Source organism: Felis catus, chromosome X (assembly GCF_018350175.1).
Source record: "Felis catus isolate Fca126 chromosome X, F.catus_Fca126_mat1.0, whole genome shotgun sequence".
NCBI lineage: Eukaryota > Metazoa > Chordata > Mammalia > Carnivora > Felidae > Felis > Felis catus.
In genome coordinates, this window is record NC_058386.1 from 108,621,718 (window position 1) to 108,638,505 (window position 16,788).

Sequence of the window (16,788 nt, forward strand, 5' to 3'; positions counted from 1 at the left end):
TATCAGAAAAAAAAAGTTAAAATTTGAAAGTGAGATAGGCCAAGTGGTGGGGAGGGGGGACAAAGAGACAGAGGTCTTGCTTTTTTTTTTTTTTTTTTGGTAGTGTAAGCATTTTAGACACAGTAATATACCATTGTAAATCAGCATATACTTCGATAAAAATTATGATTTATTTGACAAAGAATCAGTGGGGGTTAAACATAAGGACAAAAGGTTATTTTCACCACCATTTTCTGAACACTCTGCCCACAGATCTCCTGTGGTTTCATCCTGGCTATAATCAGACAGGAAAAATCCAAAAAACTCTTTCGCACTGAGATCCTAGACACTTAAGGGGCTGTCTTTGAGGAGGAGTGTCCCGGGGGTTGGGGTATGCATTTTAAAAGAGGAGTTTAGAGCAGGGCCATGCTAAGCAAGGAATAATTTCTAAATATGGAAAAACAGACATTAGCACAAGTTGTGACCAGGGCAGGGTCTGGTTACATGGGTGGGTGGAGAGGTGACGTACTTTGTAGCATGGAAACTTTCACTACATTCTCAAATAAAGTCATGTAATAAAACCAAACATTTGTATCACATTTATCAAATGCTTTCACCTAGGTCATTTTATCTGAATCCTATGAGGTCAAGGTCATCCAGCTAATACACGAATAAGGATGGAGCAAGAACTAGGATCCAGAAGTGGCTGCCAGTGATCCCAGCCACTGAATCACTCCACCGAGTGCTTCCATGTGAATTTTCTGTGGCCCCCTCCCCACTGCCCTTAAAACACTCACTTGGCCACTGTAGTGCTTAGTGCTGCACATGCCCCAGCTGTTCCAGAATTTCTGCACTAACCTGCCCTGGCCCCTGATTCTTTTCTTTCCACGCACCGAGCAAAGGTGGGCAAAGGAAAGGCAGGGGCATCAGCAAAGAAAGGGGAGGAAGGGAGGTGAGGTTGAGTGGAGAAGCAGTGGGGTAAAATCAGGGCTCCTGCGCCCTTTCTGTTCAGTGACTGGAATTACAAACGTGTAGTGCTCTGTGCTCTCAATGTTCATCTCCTCAGATTCACAGAACCAAGCCCTTCCGCTGCCAAACACTCAAGGCAGAAGACAGGCATTTAAGATCATGTGGACTAACAGAACACGTGAGGAGAGGCATGCTCCTGGCCCTTTGATCCACAAACAACCCGAAGTGCAAAGACGGCAGTCTTAAGAGGAAGTTTCTCAGTCTTCTCGGACTGACAGGGAACCACAAACCATGTGCATGGTCTGCCCTGTCAAGGCTTCTCTCATTGCCTCCAACCAGACACCTAGCAAGTTGGATGCCATCCAGAGCAATGTCCCAATCGCTCCCTCAAGAAAACCGGCCACCCCAAGCCTAGAGCCTGAGGAGGTGCCCCGCTGTGGGAATATTAGGAGGGGCCATGCTCAGGAGGTGGAAGACATCAGTGATGGGAACTTAGCTCCAATGTTCTTGGAGCCGCAGCCTCTGGGAATGCCAACCCTCCCCCCCCACCACCCCCACCCCCACCCCCACCCCCCCCCCCCCCCCCGCCTTTTGGCCCAGTTCGGGGAATCTGGGTGGGTTAACCTTCGCCCAGCTAGTTTACATTTCCTCAGGCAGGCTTGCTGAGAGATGGATGGTGCGTGAGCGATGGGGATGCCCACACCGCATTCCTTCCTTGTCCTAATGGCTCCCCTTTCTCCGTGTTTCACTTCGTGACTGCTCTAGGAGGCTGTGGGTCCCAAATTATCTCTTCAGTCCATCTAAGAAAAACAATGGGATTGCCAGAAACACAGTCACATTGAGGTATTTGAGATTTAATGGGACGTTCCCTGCATGCTTTGCCTTGTAACAGAGGAGACAGGAGAGAGCAAATCTTTACAGAGAACTTCAGGCACTGACATACAGCCTATGGCTGCCTTCAAAGACACATAGAAGTTTTGGGTTAGCACAGTCCCTGAAATCACCCTCACTTCACAGAGGAGGAAACTGAGGCCCGGGTAGGGAAAGGGACTTGCTCATAGTACTTAAAGAGTTAGCAGCAGAGAACTCAAGTCTTTGTATCTTGTGGTTCTATCATCCCCTAGGATATTTTCCTCCTCTGCATAGTCAAGATCGGTTCATCACCCACTATGACTGTGTTTTAGCTCCTAGGAAGAGAGGAAGAAAAAGTACAGGGTAAGCCATTTTCTTTGTTTTTTAAATTCAAGTATAATTAACATCCAGCATTACATTACTTTCAGGTATACAATATAGTGATTCAATAATTCTATACATTACTCAGTGCTCATCATGAGCACCCATCAGGTGCACTCTTCATCCCCTTCATCTCTTTTACCCATCCCCTCAGGTAACCACGGATTTGTTCTCTATATTTAAGAGTCTGTTTTATTGTTTTGTTTTTCTGTTTTTTCTTTGTTTCTTTGTTTAATTTCTTAAATTCCACATTATGAGTGAAATCATATGGTATTTGTCTTTCTCTGACTGACTTATTTCACTTAGCATTATATCCATCCATGTGTTGCAAATGGCAATATTTCATTCTTTTTTATGGCTGGGTTTATATATATATATATATATATATATAGTGGGTGTGGGTTAAATGGGGACAGGTATTAAGGAGGGCGGTTTTCGGGATGAGCACTGGATGTCATATGTAACACATGAATCACTGGGTTCTACTCCTGAAGCTAAGACTACACTATATCTTAACTAACTTGAATATAAATAAAAATAAAAAATAAAAATAAAAATGGAAATCACTCCTCTACTTAAAAAATAAATAAATAAAAGGGCACCTGACAGGCTCAGTTGGTGAAGCATGTGACTCTTGATCATGGCATAAGTTCAAGGTCCATGTCGGGTGTAGAAATTCCTTAAAAATAAAATCATGAAAAAATGTTTCAAAGATTTATGTTGAAATAAAGCAAGAGAATGGGCAGCGATAGGAAAGTGGCAGTTTCTAAAACATGCTAATTTGATTTCCCATGTAGAGGAAAGGCAGTTTTAGAGGGGAAGTGGGTTGCTGCTAGGCTAGGGAGGGTCTGAGTCAAAGCCAATGAAGGAGGAACAGTGTCTGAAAGTTGCCAATTTGGGTAAAGGGCAAGCCCAAAGTATGTTTATGTATTCTGGATTGGCTACCAATAAAATTTAGCAGAATGGGATACAGAGATACAATCCTGATCAGAATGTCCCTGGTAGAGTCACTTCTGTCTCTAAGCTGTGTCACTCTGGCCTCTTTACTCAGTTCCACTTGCCTGACTTGAGATGTTAGGTTAGTCTCCCTATCTCATGTTCTTTGAGAAGGGCATCTTCTCTAGATCGACACAGAAATCTGAGAAAGGGGAACTGAATATTTCTAGACTAGTTCAGGTCAGTGCTGTCATTCTCTGAGGTTGGCATACCAATGGCTGGGAGTCGATAACAAGGCATTGCAATACACTTGCAACTAGACAGAGGCAGCTACTCCAGCTGCCATCAGTCCATTGAAATGAGGTGTAAAGCAAAGACAGGTACATGTTCAGGCAAGTGATCACCACCAAAAGGTCTAAGACAAAGGGGAAACCCGGCCCTATACAGGAGTCCTTGAAATAGAGGAGCCCAGTAGCAGACTGGTGCCATGGAATAAAGAAGTCCAAGAAGCTGGCAACTACCTGTCCATGGGGAGCAAAGCAAAGCTACTGAGTCTAGCTCTCTAGCCCCAAAGTGGTGTGACAGGTCTGAGCATTCTGGGAATTCAAGGAATAAGGAGTCAGGATGGAGACCAGAACAGATGCAGAGTATTATGAGCTATGGTGTTCACATAAGGACAGAGGGAAGGTCAGTCAAGGAGCAGTATCTCAGGGTTTAAGCTTTATCATGAAATTCAAGAGAGAATGGAGATTATGCCCACATCTCTGCCCGATCCATGTTATGTCTATATCCTCTACTCCATACTCAAATTAGAAAATTGGTTATCATCCTTGACTCTTCTCTATTCATAATTACCATATTCTATCTGTTCTATCTTCTGATGTTCTCTTAAAGCAATCCAATTATCTCCTGCCCTTCTGCCATTACTTAGTCCAACCTATCTCTCTCTCTCTCTCTCTTTCTCAGATTACTGCAATAGCTTTCTCATTAGCCCCCAATTCCACTTTTGCTGCCCTAAAATCCATCTGTTATGCATTGAGTTGAATACTCCTCACCAAAGAAAATTCATATGTTGAGGTCCTAAATCCCCATAGCTCAGAATGTGACTGTATTTGGATACAGGTTCTTTAAAGAGGTAATTAAGTTAAAATAAGGTCATTAAGGTGGGCTCTAACACAATTTAACAGGTGTCCTTCTAAGAAGAGGAAATTTGGACACAGGTAGGCACAGAGGGAAGACAATGTGAAGGCACAGGGAGAAGATGGCCATCAACAAACCAAGGAGAGAGGCTGCAGAAGAAACCACAACTTGATCTTGGACTTCTATCCTCCAGAACTGTGAGAAAATTAATTTTTGTTGTTTCTGCCACCCAGTCAGTGATACTTTGTTATGAAAGTCCTATCAAATTAATACACCATCATCCACACTGCCTTCAGAGTGACCTTTATTAAATGCAAAGTTGGTCATGTTAGTTTTCTGGTCAAATCTCTCAGTGAGCTCCTGCTTTCAGTCTAACAAAGAACAACCAAAAACCCTGGGTATATATGTGTGTAAGCATTGGAAGTTGCAAAAGCAATCATCATCAGAGAAGCCAAGATTTTAAGAGGGTTGAATCACTAAAGGAGAGTTATTTTTTCCTAGGGAACATTTGCAAATTCTGGGTGCATAGTAAGAGACTGAGAATCTGGGCTTTGGCTAGACAGAGGGCCCCTACTGGAGGACACAGGAAAAATAGCCTTTGTGGTTATTAGGGGCAGATTTGAGGGGCCAAGACCCCAGTGAAAACAGAAATGGATTTAGTATCGTAGGTCAGGATTTACTTCTTTATTTAAGGCTGAATAATATTCCATTGTATGTATATACCATATTTTCTCTATCCATCCATCTATTGATAGATATTTAGGTGTTTCCAAATTGTGGCCATTGTGAATAACACCGTGATAAACATGGGGTGCGGATATCCCTTCAAGGTCTTGATTTCAATTCTTTTGGATAAATGCCAAAAAGTGGGATTGCTGGGTCATATGGTAGTTTGTTTTTAGTTTTTTTGAGGAACCTGTATACAGTCTTCCATAGCAGCTGCATCAATTTACATTCCCACCAATAGTGTACAAGGGCTCCAGTTTTTCTACATTCTCACCAACATTTTTATCTCTCTTTTAGAATAGCTATTTTATTTATTTATTTATTTAAATAAGTTTTAAAAAAATTTTTAAATGTTTTTATTTATTTTTGAGACAGAGAGAGACAGAGCATGAGCGGGGAAGGGGCAGAGAGAGAGGGAGACACAGAATCCGAAGCAGGCTCCAGGCTCTGAGCTGTCAGCACAGAGCCCAACGCGGGGCTCGAACCCACAGACTGTGAGATCGTGACCTGAGCTGAAGTCGGACGCTTAACCAACTGAGCCACCCAGGCGCCCCTAGAATAGCTATTTTAATAGGTGTGAGGGGATATCTCATTGAGACTTTGGTTAGCATTTCCCTGATGATGAGTGATGTTGAGCGTCTTTTCATATACCTGTTGGTCATTTGCATGTCTTATTCAAGAAATATCTATTCAGGTCCTTTGCCCATTTAAAATCAGGTTATTTCTTTTTGGTTTTGTTTTCTTTTGGTAATTAGTTGTAGGAGTTTCTTGTATATTTGGGATATTATCTCCTTATCAGATATATGGCTTGCAAACATTTTCTCCTATTCTTTAGGTTGCCTTTTCACTGTGTTGACTGTTTCCTTTGCTGTGCAGAAGCTCTTTGGTTGATGCTGTCCTACTTGTCTATTTTTGCTTTTGCTGCTTATGCGTTTGCTGTCATATCTGAGAAATCATTGCCAAGACCAATGTCAAGAAGTTTTTCCTCTATGTTATCTTCTAGGAGTTTTAGATTTACAGGTCTTATGTTTAAATTTTTAATCCATTTTGAGTTTATTGTTATGTCTGATGTAAGGGTCCAATTTCATTCTTTTGCATGTGAATACCCTATTTTCCCAAAACCATTTATTGAAGAGACTCTCCTTTCCCCGTTGTGTATTCTTGGTACAGTTGTTGAAGATCAATTGACTGCATACATATAGGTAATATGGTTTTTTTTAAGTAGGCTTCATACCCAGGGTGGAGACCAACACAGGGCTTGAATTCATGACCCTGAGACCAAGACCTGAGCTGATATCAAGAGTCAGATGCTTAACCAACTGAGCTACCCAGGCACCCCGGTAATATGTTTTGAAATTAGAAACTGATCCCTTCACAACTGCACCAAGAATCATAAAATACCTAGGAATAAACCTAACCAAAGCTGTAAAAGATCTGTATGCTGAGAACTATAGAAAGCTTATGAAGGAAATTGAACAAGATACAAAGAAAGGGAAAAACATTCCATGCTCATGGACTGGAAGAATAAATATTGTTAAAATGTCAATACTACCAAAGCTATCTACACATTCAATGCAATTCCAATCAAAATTGCACCAGCATTCTTCTCGAAGCTAGAACAAGCAATCCTAAAATTTGTATGGAACCACAAAAGACCCCAAATAGCCAAAGTAATATTGAAGAAGAAGACCAAAGCAGGAGGTATTACAATCCCAGACTTTAGCCTCTACTACAAAGCTGTAATCATCAAGACAGCATGGTATTGGCACAAAAACAGACACAGAGACCAATGGAATAGAATAGAGACTCCAGAATTGGACCCACAAAAGTATGGCCAACTAATCTTTGACAAAGCAAGAAAGAATATCCAATGGAAAAAAGACAGTCTCTTTAACAAATGGTGCTGGGAAAACTGGACAGCAACATGGAGAAGAATGAAACTAGACCACTTTCTTACACCATTCACAAAAATAAACTCAAAATGGATAAAGGACCTGAATGTGAGACAGGAAACCATCAAAACCCTAGAGGAGAAAGCAGGAAAAAAACCTCTCTGACCTCAGCCGCAGCAATTTCTTACTTGACACATCTCCAAAGGCAAGGGAATTAAAAGCAAAAATGAACTATTGGGACCTCATCAAGATAAAAAGCTTCTGCACTGCAAAGGAAACCATCAACAAAACTAAAAGGCAACCGACGGAATGGGAAAAGATATTTGCAAATGACATGTCAGACAAGAGGCTAGCATTCAAAATCTATAAAGAACTCACCAAACTCCACACCCAAAAAACAAATAATCCAGTGAAGAAATGGGCAGAAAACACGAATAGACACTTCTCTAAAGAAGACATCCAGATGGCCAACAGGCACGTGAAAAGATGCTCAATGTCACTCCTCATCAGGGAAATACAAATCAAAACCACACTGAGATACCACCTCATGCCAGTCAGAGTGGCTAAAATGAACAAATCAGGAGACTATAGATGCTGGAGAGGATGTGGAGAAATGGGAACCCTCTTGCACTGTTGGTGGGAAAGCAAACTGGTGCAGCCACTCTGGAAAACAGTGTGGAGGTTCCTCAGAAAATTAAAAATAGATCTACCCTATGACCCAGGAATAGCACTGCTAGGAATTTACCCAAGGGATCCAGGAGTGCTGATGCATAGGGGCACTTGTACCCCAATGTTTATAGCAGCACTCTCAACAATAGCCGAATTATGGAAAGAGCCTGAATGTCCATCAACTGACGAATGGATAAAGAAATTGTGGTTTATATACACAATGGAATTCTACTTGGCAATGAGAAAGAATGAAATCTGGCCTTTTATAGCAATGTGGATGGAACTGGAGAGTGTGATGCTAAGTGAAATAAGTCATACAGAGGAAGACAGATACCATATGTTTCACTCCTATGTGGATCCTGAGAAACTTAACAGAAGACCATGGGGAAGGGGAGGGGAAGAAAAAAAAAGAGGTTAGAGAGGGAGGGAGCCAAACCATAAGAGACTCTTAAAAACTGAGAATAAACTGAGGGTTGATGGGCGGTGGGAGGGAGGGGAAAATGGGTAATGGGCATTGAGGAGGGCACCTGTTGAGATGAGCACTGGGTGTTGTATGGAAACCAATTTGACAATAATTTTCATATTAAAAAAATTAGGAAGTGTGATAACCCTAGCTTTATTCTTGGTCAAGATTGCTTTGGCTATTCAGGGTCTTTTGTGTTTCCATATGAATAGTAGGATTTTTTCTTTATTTCTGTAAAAAATGTCATTAGGATTTTCATAGGAATTGCATTGAATCTGTAATCAGTTTGGACAGTATGGACATTTAAATAATATTAAGTCATGTGACCCATGAACATGGGATGTCTTTCCATTTATTTGTGCCTTTTTAAATTTCTTTCATAATTTTTTTTTGTACTTTCCAGTGTATATGTTTTTCACTTCCTTGGTTAAGCTTATTCCTAAGTATTTTATTCCTTCTGATGCTACCATAAGCGGGATTGCTTTTTTAATTTCCTTCTTTTTAAAAGTAGGCTCCATGCCCAATGTGAGGCTTGAACTCATGACCCTGAGATCAAGAGCTGCATGCTCTACTGACTAAGCCATCCAGGTGCCCCTTAATTTCTTTTTTGGATCGTTCCTTGTTAGTGTATACAAATGCAACTTATTTTCATATACTGACTTTGTACCTTGCAACTTTACTGAAATCATTTCTTAGTTCTAAGTGGGGTTTTTTTTGGTGGAGTTTTTAGAGTTTTATATACATAAGAACATGGCATCTAAAAACAGAGATAGTGTCATTTCTTTCTTTCTGATTTAGATGTCTTTTATTTCTTTTTCTTGTTTAATTGCTCTGGCCAGGACTTCCAGTACCATGTTGAACGGAAGTGGCAAGAGTTGGTGTCCTTTCCTTGTTTTCATCTTAGATAAAAGCTTTCAGTTTTTTACCACTGACTATGATGTTTGCTGTGGGCTTGTCGTATATGGTGTTTATTATGTTAAGGTAAATTTCTTGTATGCCTAGTTTGTTGAGAGTTTTTTTTTTTTATCATGAAAGGGTGATGAATTTTTGCAACTATTGAGATGATCATACAATTTTTAAGTTTCATTCTGTTATTATGGTGTATTGCTGATTTGCATATATTGAGCCATCCTTTAATCTAGTGATTAAGAAGGTAAGTATAAAGTCTCAAAAAAACCCAAAAAACAAAGTGGTGTTTTGGGCAGTCTCACTGTGCTGAGTAGATAAGAATTAGAGTTCAAGATCTGCCAATGGTAAGGGCTTCATTGAACACACAAGATTATCAGCTGGAAGTTCTGCACAGTAATGCTTTAGAAGCAGGGGCAAAAGAGAAGTAGAAGGGCTTTACCAACATTGAACCTGGCCTTGATTCAACTTAGTCACTGATTCAGTAAAAGTGGTCTGCCCTTACTTGATCTACTTAACAGAGAAAAGAGTAAATTCTCTCTGAGGGAAGGTAACATCATCTAGAGTCTATATATTTATTTATACTCAATTGGTTGACATTCATTCAAAATTTTCTAGGAATTATAAAGAGATAAGGGCATATGACTTAAAACCTAAAAAACAAAAACAAAAACCAGACAATAGATACAAACCCACAGGTGGTCCAGATATATAAAGAATAGGATACAAGGAATTTCTAATAACTATATGTTCAAAAATAAAGGAAGAGATGGGAAAATATATGAAAAGAAAAATTCAATCCAGTCATTAGAATCCATAAAGAATCAAATTAATATTTGGCCCATGATTAGCAATATCAATAGAATGCAGCATAAGTGAAGTTTTGCTGGTTCTAGGCATATTCTTTAAGAGCAATGGTAGTTTTTACTCTCTCTCTCTCTCTCTGTCTCTCTCTTAGAACACTCATTTTGGGGAGTCCAAATGAGAAGTTTGGCTCCCCTGCTGGACACATCATGTGGAGAGGAGAGTCTCTGAGATTTTATGTACAGGAAGAGAGGGATGGTCATCGCAGAGACCCAGTCGAGCGTCTGGACGACTCCAGTTGCCATCTGACTATAACTGCATGAGAGACCCTGAGTAAGACCAGCAGAAGAACTTCCCAGTGGAGCCAGCTAATCCACAGAACAGTGAGAGAAAACAGATTGATGTTTTAGTCATTAAATTTTGGAGTAGTTTGTTAGGTGACAATAGATAATAGAAATACTCTCCTTCCTAATTGCCCCATAGCCCATACTATGAGGTAGGGTCATGGAGATCTGATATCTGACCATCCCTGAGCACACAAGGCTAGATTTCCTTGTTGGAAACCTGTTCAAATCTCTGTGAAAAAGACTTTGTTCCTGTATCATCCACACTTCTGTGTGAGCCAAGCCTCACACAGATACCATCCCAGAAGGTATTATTCCAGGTCTTCTCTTGAATTGTGTAAGAAGACTTCAGTCCCAGATCTTGGCAATTCTAGTATCAATGGGCAGGTGGGGAAACCTCTCTGGCTGACTCATAATCAGTAACTCAGTTAGGTGGTCTCCTCCCTCTACATGCTTGCCTGTCCAGAGGTTAATAATTGCTCAGTAGTATTGCCTTTCAAGGGAACCATATCCACCCGCCCACCACCACATACCCTTACAAGTCCTGGTTTCGCTCAAAAAAATCTCCCATATGAATGCATGATATCATCCTGAGGTTTGCATCAGATCGAGTTCAGGGCACATCCCCTCTCCCCGGCATCACTCTGCTTCAGACTTAGAAGACATATTGCCTCTGGCTTTATTTACTTATTTTCATTTTGTTAACATTTCCACCTGAACAGGTCCTGTGAAAATGTTAATTTGCTGTCATAATAATTTTAAAGTACATTTTGGATGTAGCTGCTGAGCATATCATCCAAGAAGACCACTTGTATAAAGCAACCCACCTTATATTGTTTTATTTACAACGCACATCCTTGTGTTATAAATCTAGCCAACTCAGTTATCCATCCAGGCTACTGAAAGGGCAAGGTGGTGCAAATAATCTAAAACATAGGAGAAAAGGTCATTTATATTTGTTTTGGGACTGTATGATAGATTTTTCCAGCGGCAGCAGGTGTTCCTAACTATGATTGTGCTTAGGCTAATACTAGAATTAGCGTTCACACTCTGAGCATATACCTGTCAAGAACATGTTGGGTATCTGAGCAGGGAGAGCTGACCAAAGACTCAAGAAGGTGTCTGATGTAAAATTTGCCTGCCAAGTCTTGAATCCTCTTTTTTCAACTGATCTATCAGACTTTCCGTATGAAATGGGACCTGTTCCTCAATTTGACAGGCTGCATACCAACCCTAAAGATGCCATCATTTCTGACATTCTCAAAATCTCTCTTTGTGATTCGCCTCCAAACTCTGTTCTCCTTTTCTTTCGTCATGAGAGAACCTGGGCTGCTGTATTAATGCCTCCATTGCAATGTCTGTCCCTGATGGCTTTTTGTGGCCAGATGGGAGGCTTGATAGGGAGGCCGGGAAGAATGCGCTGGAATCAGCCATGATACTTCTTTATCCCGATTACTCCTAAATTCCCATCCCTGGCTCAGACCTCTCTCAAAATCTAGTGCTGTGTCAATCTGCCTATTATCTCCCCCTGAATGTCCCACAGGACCTTCTCCTGAACTTCTCTTCCTCACTCCCTTCCAAACCAACTTCTTCTATGTTTTTTGCATCGGTGGCAGGTACCACTATTCACTCTTCACACTTCTTTGTCTTTCCTCATCTTCGCCAATTCTTGCTTTTACCCCAGTTATCACTTCTGTCCACCTACCTCTCTCCACCCTCTCTTCCACTCAGACCGGGGCTCTATCACCTCTCGTCTGGTCTACTCAATCATTCCCATAACAGGCTTCCTTGCATGGAATGTTGCTCCCTGCCGCCATCCATCCTCCACAGAGCAAAGACAGGGAAGAGTTGTTCTTTTTTTTTTTTTTTAATTTTTTTTCTTAACGTTTATTTATTATTGAGAGACAGAGAGAGACAGAGCATGAGCAGGGGAAGGGCAGAGAGAGGAGGAGACACAGAATCTGAAGCAGGCTCCAGGCTCTGAGCTGTCAGCACAGACCCCGACACTGGGCTTGAACTCACAAACCGTGAGATCCTGACCCGAGCCGAAGTCGGACGCTCAACCGACTGAGCCACCCAGGCGCCCCTCCTTTCTTTTTTTAAATGTTTATTTGTTTTTGAGAGAGAGAGCAAGCGGGGAAGAATCAGAGGGAGAGGTGGACAGAGGATCCAAAGCAGGCTCTGTGCTGACGGCAGAGAGCCCGACGCTGGGCTCAAACTCACGAACCGCGAGATCATGACCTGAGCCAAAGTCGCACACTCAACCGATTGAGCCACCCGGGCACCTCAGAAGAGTTGTTCTAATATACATATCTCATCAAGTCACTCCTATGCTTAATGCTTTTCCATTGCCCTTAGGGCAATGTTTAAAGTTTGAACTCCTTGCCTCCTCCACAAAGGCCTTGCACAAATGTGACCCCTGCCAACCTTTCTAAGCTTTATGTCATGTGTCTCTTCCCTTTGGTCTCACCACTTCAGCTGTGCTCTATTTTTCTCAATCTCAGGCATGCCAGGCTTTCTAGTCTCTGGGCCTTCGTCGAGGTCCTTCTCTCAGCCTGGAGCACCCCTTCACTTTCCTCTTCGTCTGAGTCCTCTCCATTTCTTCAGATCTGGACCAAAATGCCACCGACTCAGGGCAATTTTTTCTGACACTCTTGGTGTTCATGTCTCCCTGTTTTATGCTCTCCTAACCCCCTGGGCTTCTTTGTGGCTCTCCTCAGACCGTGGGTGCCACAAAGGGATAGGACATAGATGTTTTTTTCCCTGCTCAAGTTGTTAGCACAGTGGTTGGAACAGAATAGCAAGCAACTCAGTAAATACTTTCTGGCTGGTTGAATAGCCCCTACCTGGCCTCCCTTCCTCCAGGCTCTTTCCTTCCACCCTATCCTTTCTAGCACCCCTAGAGTGGTTTCCACGCCTGGGATCTGAGGCACAGCTCCACTCAAGTCACATTTGAGCTAAAAAAGAATAATCAGTTTCCCCCTTGCTTACAGAATGAAGTCCAAATGCTTTTGTATGGTATGATGTCAAGATCGTCTGTGATTTGATCCTAAACTTCCCGACCAACCTTATTTGTCTGCGTTAGCTTCTGCTTACAAGAGTCTACATTCCAGTCAAATGAAATTGCATGCTCTTTCCTGCCCAGGTGTCTCGGTTTCTAGTCTCTGTGTCTCTGCTTGTGGAGATCCATCCATCCGGCAGGCCCTTACAGCATTTCTGCCTGGGTCCTGCTTCAAAGCTTTGTCCTCTGTGCGGTGTTTGCAGTTCCCCTCCCAGCCGGAAATGACCATTTGTTCCTGTGAACATCGCTGTCCTCTTCGCTTCTCTTGTGGCACTGATCTACTAGATTGTAAACCGCGGGAGAGAAGGACCAGGCCATTTCTGCGTAGCTGACAGGACTCAAGTGACACGACAGGTGTGGGGCCTATTTGCAAGTCTACGCTCGTTTCATAACCTTGTACTGGAAGTGTGGGCCAAGGACTAGCTGCCTAGGTGTCATCAGGGACTTGTCAGTAATTCACAATCGCAGGCCTACCAGACTCACCAAATCAGAATCTGCATTTTAACAAGATCCCCAGGTGATCTACGTGCACATTAAAATTGAAGAAGTCGTGCACCGTCTTATTACACAAGGGAGCACACATCCTCAAAAAAAAAGACAAACACCGCATCTTGTAATTCAGTGCTCCCAGACCTGGTACCAATTTACAGACCGGCTGCACAGCGTGCGTCTCTGCTTCTGCATTACCAGCCCAATTCCATCTGGCTCTTAGTTCGGGACCCTCCCCTTCTCCAACAACATGGTTCAGAACCCCATCCTAGGTAAGGGAAGCCGTTTCTCCTATCAGAGATCTGTGAACGCGCAAAGCTGGCCCCAATCAGGGAGAGAAGCTGCCACTCTTTGCAGCTTGCCTTAATCAGAGCAGTCTCTGGCCAAGCTGTGAGTCAGGCCTTGTGTCCTCTGTTAATCATCAGTGAAAGGAATGCCACGGAGTGATGTCAAGTGAGTTTTAGAGCAAGCCACTCCTAGAAACATCTGGAGCTGGCAGAGGATCGTGATTGTGAATACGGATGAGGGGAACAATCGAACGATTTGAATGAATCATGGTTTTAAGTGTCTCGTACAAAATGTATTTGTATTTGATCTAAAGAGGCAAACAACTAAGCAATGCTTTGGCTTCTTAGGTTTTAGAAAAGTGGTCGTGACTCCATTTAAAGGACTTTGTCTCCTGAACCTTCTCTCTCCCCAGATTGAACAGGAATAGCCTTCTCTTCTTCCCTAGGCCCTACTTAATTATCGCCACAGTCCAAGTGTTAGATCCAGCGCCCACCTTGTCTGCAGATGCTGACGGTCCCGTTGAGCAGATCCTCTCACTTTGCCTTGCGCTGCGGAGAAACGTGGTAATTGGCAAGGCCCTCAAGTTCAGGCAAAGCTCAAACCGGGAAGCGGCAAAACCCGTCGATTTTGCCTTGGGCACGTATTTGCTGAGGAATGACTGTCCCTCAAGCCTCCTCACTCTCCTTTGAGCTGCCTGGCTTCTCATCAGAGCCACACCCAGACTGAGCCGGGAGTGGCTCCAGACTGGCTTCTGTCTGACACTGAGAAAGAGAGTTATAACTGTCCTTCTGTCGCCGAGACGACAGAAAAAGCAGGGCTTGCTGGCAAGTGTTGTTGCAGGCCCCTGACTGTGTGCACTTAATCAGAAGTGTCTGTTGTCAGATAAGGCTTTGCCAAGCAAAGAAACAACTGTTTTGCATCAGAAACCGAATGATGACAAACAGGCCACTGATGAAAGCTATCCTTCTCATGAGAAAGTTGCCCCTGGACAAAATGGTGAAATAGACTCATTTTCTCTTCAATGATTTCTTCTTTTGCTGGGAGTATCAGTCAAGGTTCTGTAAATAAACAGAACCAACAGGATACACACACACACACATACACTCCATCTCTTTCTTGAGATATTTTATATATAGAAAATATAAACCCATTATGTTTATGTACGTAATATAAATATAAAATATCTTGGGAGATATTTGAGGGAATTGGCTCACATGTTTGTGGGGGCTGGCAAGTTCAAAATCTGTAGGGTAGGCCAGCTGGCTGAAAACTCAGGCGGGATTTCTACGTGGCAGACTTGAGGCCGATCTCCTTCTGTAGTAGACTAAGGCAATTTTGGCATTTCAACTTCATTTCGTATAGGCCATTTTTGGTCCATGTTTCATCCAAACAAACAAACAAACTCCTAGAGTGGGCTACGGCCAGCTGGCCTTTCTGCTTATCCGAGGTCATTGGTCTGGAAATACGATGGGGTTCCCTGTCGAATTAGAAGCCGGGAAGGATAGACGGGGCTATTTGATGCCGCCAGCATGCATAGCGGGAATCTCTGGGGCAGTGTTGAAAGAGCCAAACTCCTAGGAGAGGTCCATGGTAGGCAGTGACTCAAGAGTTATTCTAAGCTCTTCCTTTGCCTTTGAAGCCGCAGTAGTTTGGCCCTCCCTGTTCTGTACCGCCCTGTCCTGCAAGGCTGGCCAACTCCTCTGAATTGGAAGAGTACTCACTGGTCTCTTCCCGCTGCTCACGGCTCTAGGGAGCCCAAGGGAAGATCCGATTGCGCCTGGATGCCCCCTTGCCTTGCCATGACCCTGAGACGCAACCAAAGATCTTCCGTTCATCTCACTTCTACTTTGTGCCACTCTGTGCTGGGCACGGGGCTTCAGAAAAGAATAAGACGTAATCTATGCCCTTGAGGAGCTCACCACGAGGAGCTCGTCAGTGATTTCAGGCAAGGGGTATAAGAGGAGACCTGCCTTCCTCCCTGGGTGCTGATGTTCCCTCCCCTTTCTATCCTTTTCTCCAAAACCCAGTGACCCTTACATCCTCCCTCTCGGCCACAGGCCTTTGTTGGCGTTCTGGTTTCCCACGGTTCTGTACTGCGGTGTACTGGGAAGGCTTACCTTCTCCTTGCTCCCAAAATAGGCCTGCCCTACTCTACCATGTGTTCAGACCTTGTTGTTAGCTCATGGGTCATTGGCCATCACTCTGATAAAGTGGAGTGACAACATGGTATGAATAACTGATACTCTATCTAAATTCATTCATTGAACCAACAAATATGTGCCAAAAGCCTACCATGTACCAGGCCCTGTGCTAGGTGCTGGGTATAGAGAGGTAGGTCTGACATGGTTCCTGCCGACAATGAACTTACCATCTAGTTAAGGACATGGACCAACAAGTAAACACGGATAACTGCCACACAATGTGAGGCATGCAATAATAGCAGTGTGCTGTGAACAGTTGTGACAGATGGAAAGAGTAACTCTTCTTGGCCTAAGAGAATGGAGATCAGGGAGAGAGAAGAGGATGAGTTGCTTCTACAAAAATAAGTAGCAGTTCACCAAGTAAACAAGGCAAAGGAGACTTTCCAAATAGAGGAAATAGCAGGAGCAAAGACTTAACAATGTGGTCATACACAGCCTGCTGGGAGAATGGAGATAAATCAATCCAGTGTGGCTAGATGTGATGCAGTGCATGCCAGGGATTGCACATGTATGAAGGCTATGATGTTTCAGGCGACAAACCTTGGGTTTACCGCTAAGAGCAACAGGGAACTATGGACATTTTTGTTTTCTGGTAATAGCTTTATTTTTATTTAAAATTTTTTTCAATGTTTATTTATTTTTGAGAGACAGAGAGAGACAGAGCATGAGCAGGGGAGGGGCAGAGAGA

At 42.9% G+C, this 16,788-nt stretch overlaps 1 long non-coding RNA gene across 6 annotated transcripts in view; it reads left to right on the forward strand.

Moving 5' to 3' along the window:
- The window catches only part of LOC102899315, a 111,545-nt gene that overhangs the window by 25,064 nt on the left and 69,693 nt on the right, over positions 1 to 16,788 (forward strand). For 2 of the 6 annotated variants that reach the window (XR_006593216.1, XR_002152768.3), the window contains 2 exons: positions 2,073 to 2,163; positions 9,872 to 10,100. This is a non-coding gene — a long non-coding RNA (uncharacterized LOC102899315). Of the gene's footprint in view, positions 1 to 1,544; positions 1,792 to 2,072; positions 2,164 to 4,394; positions 4,455 to 9,871; positions 10,101 to 16,788 lie in introns of those variants that run through there. The other 4 variants (XR_002739796.2, XR_002152770.3, XR_002152774.2 and 1 more) reach the window with 4 other exon arrangements.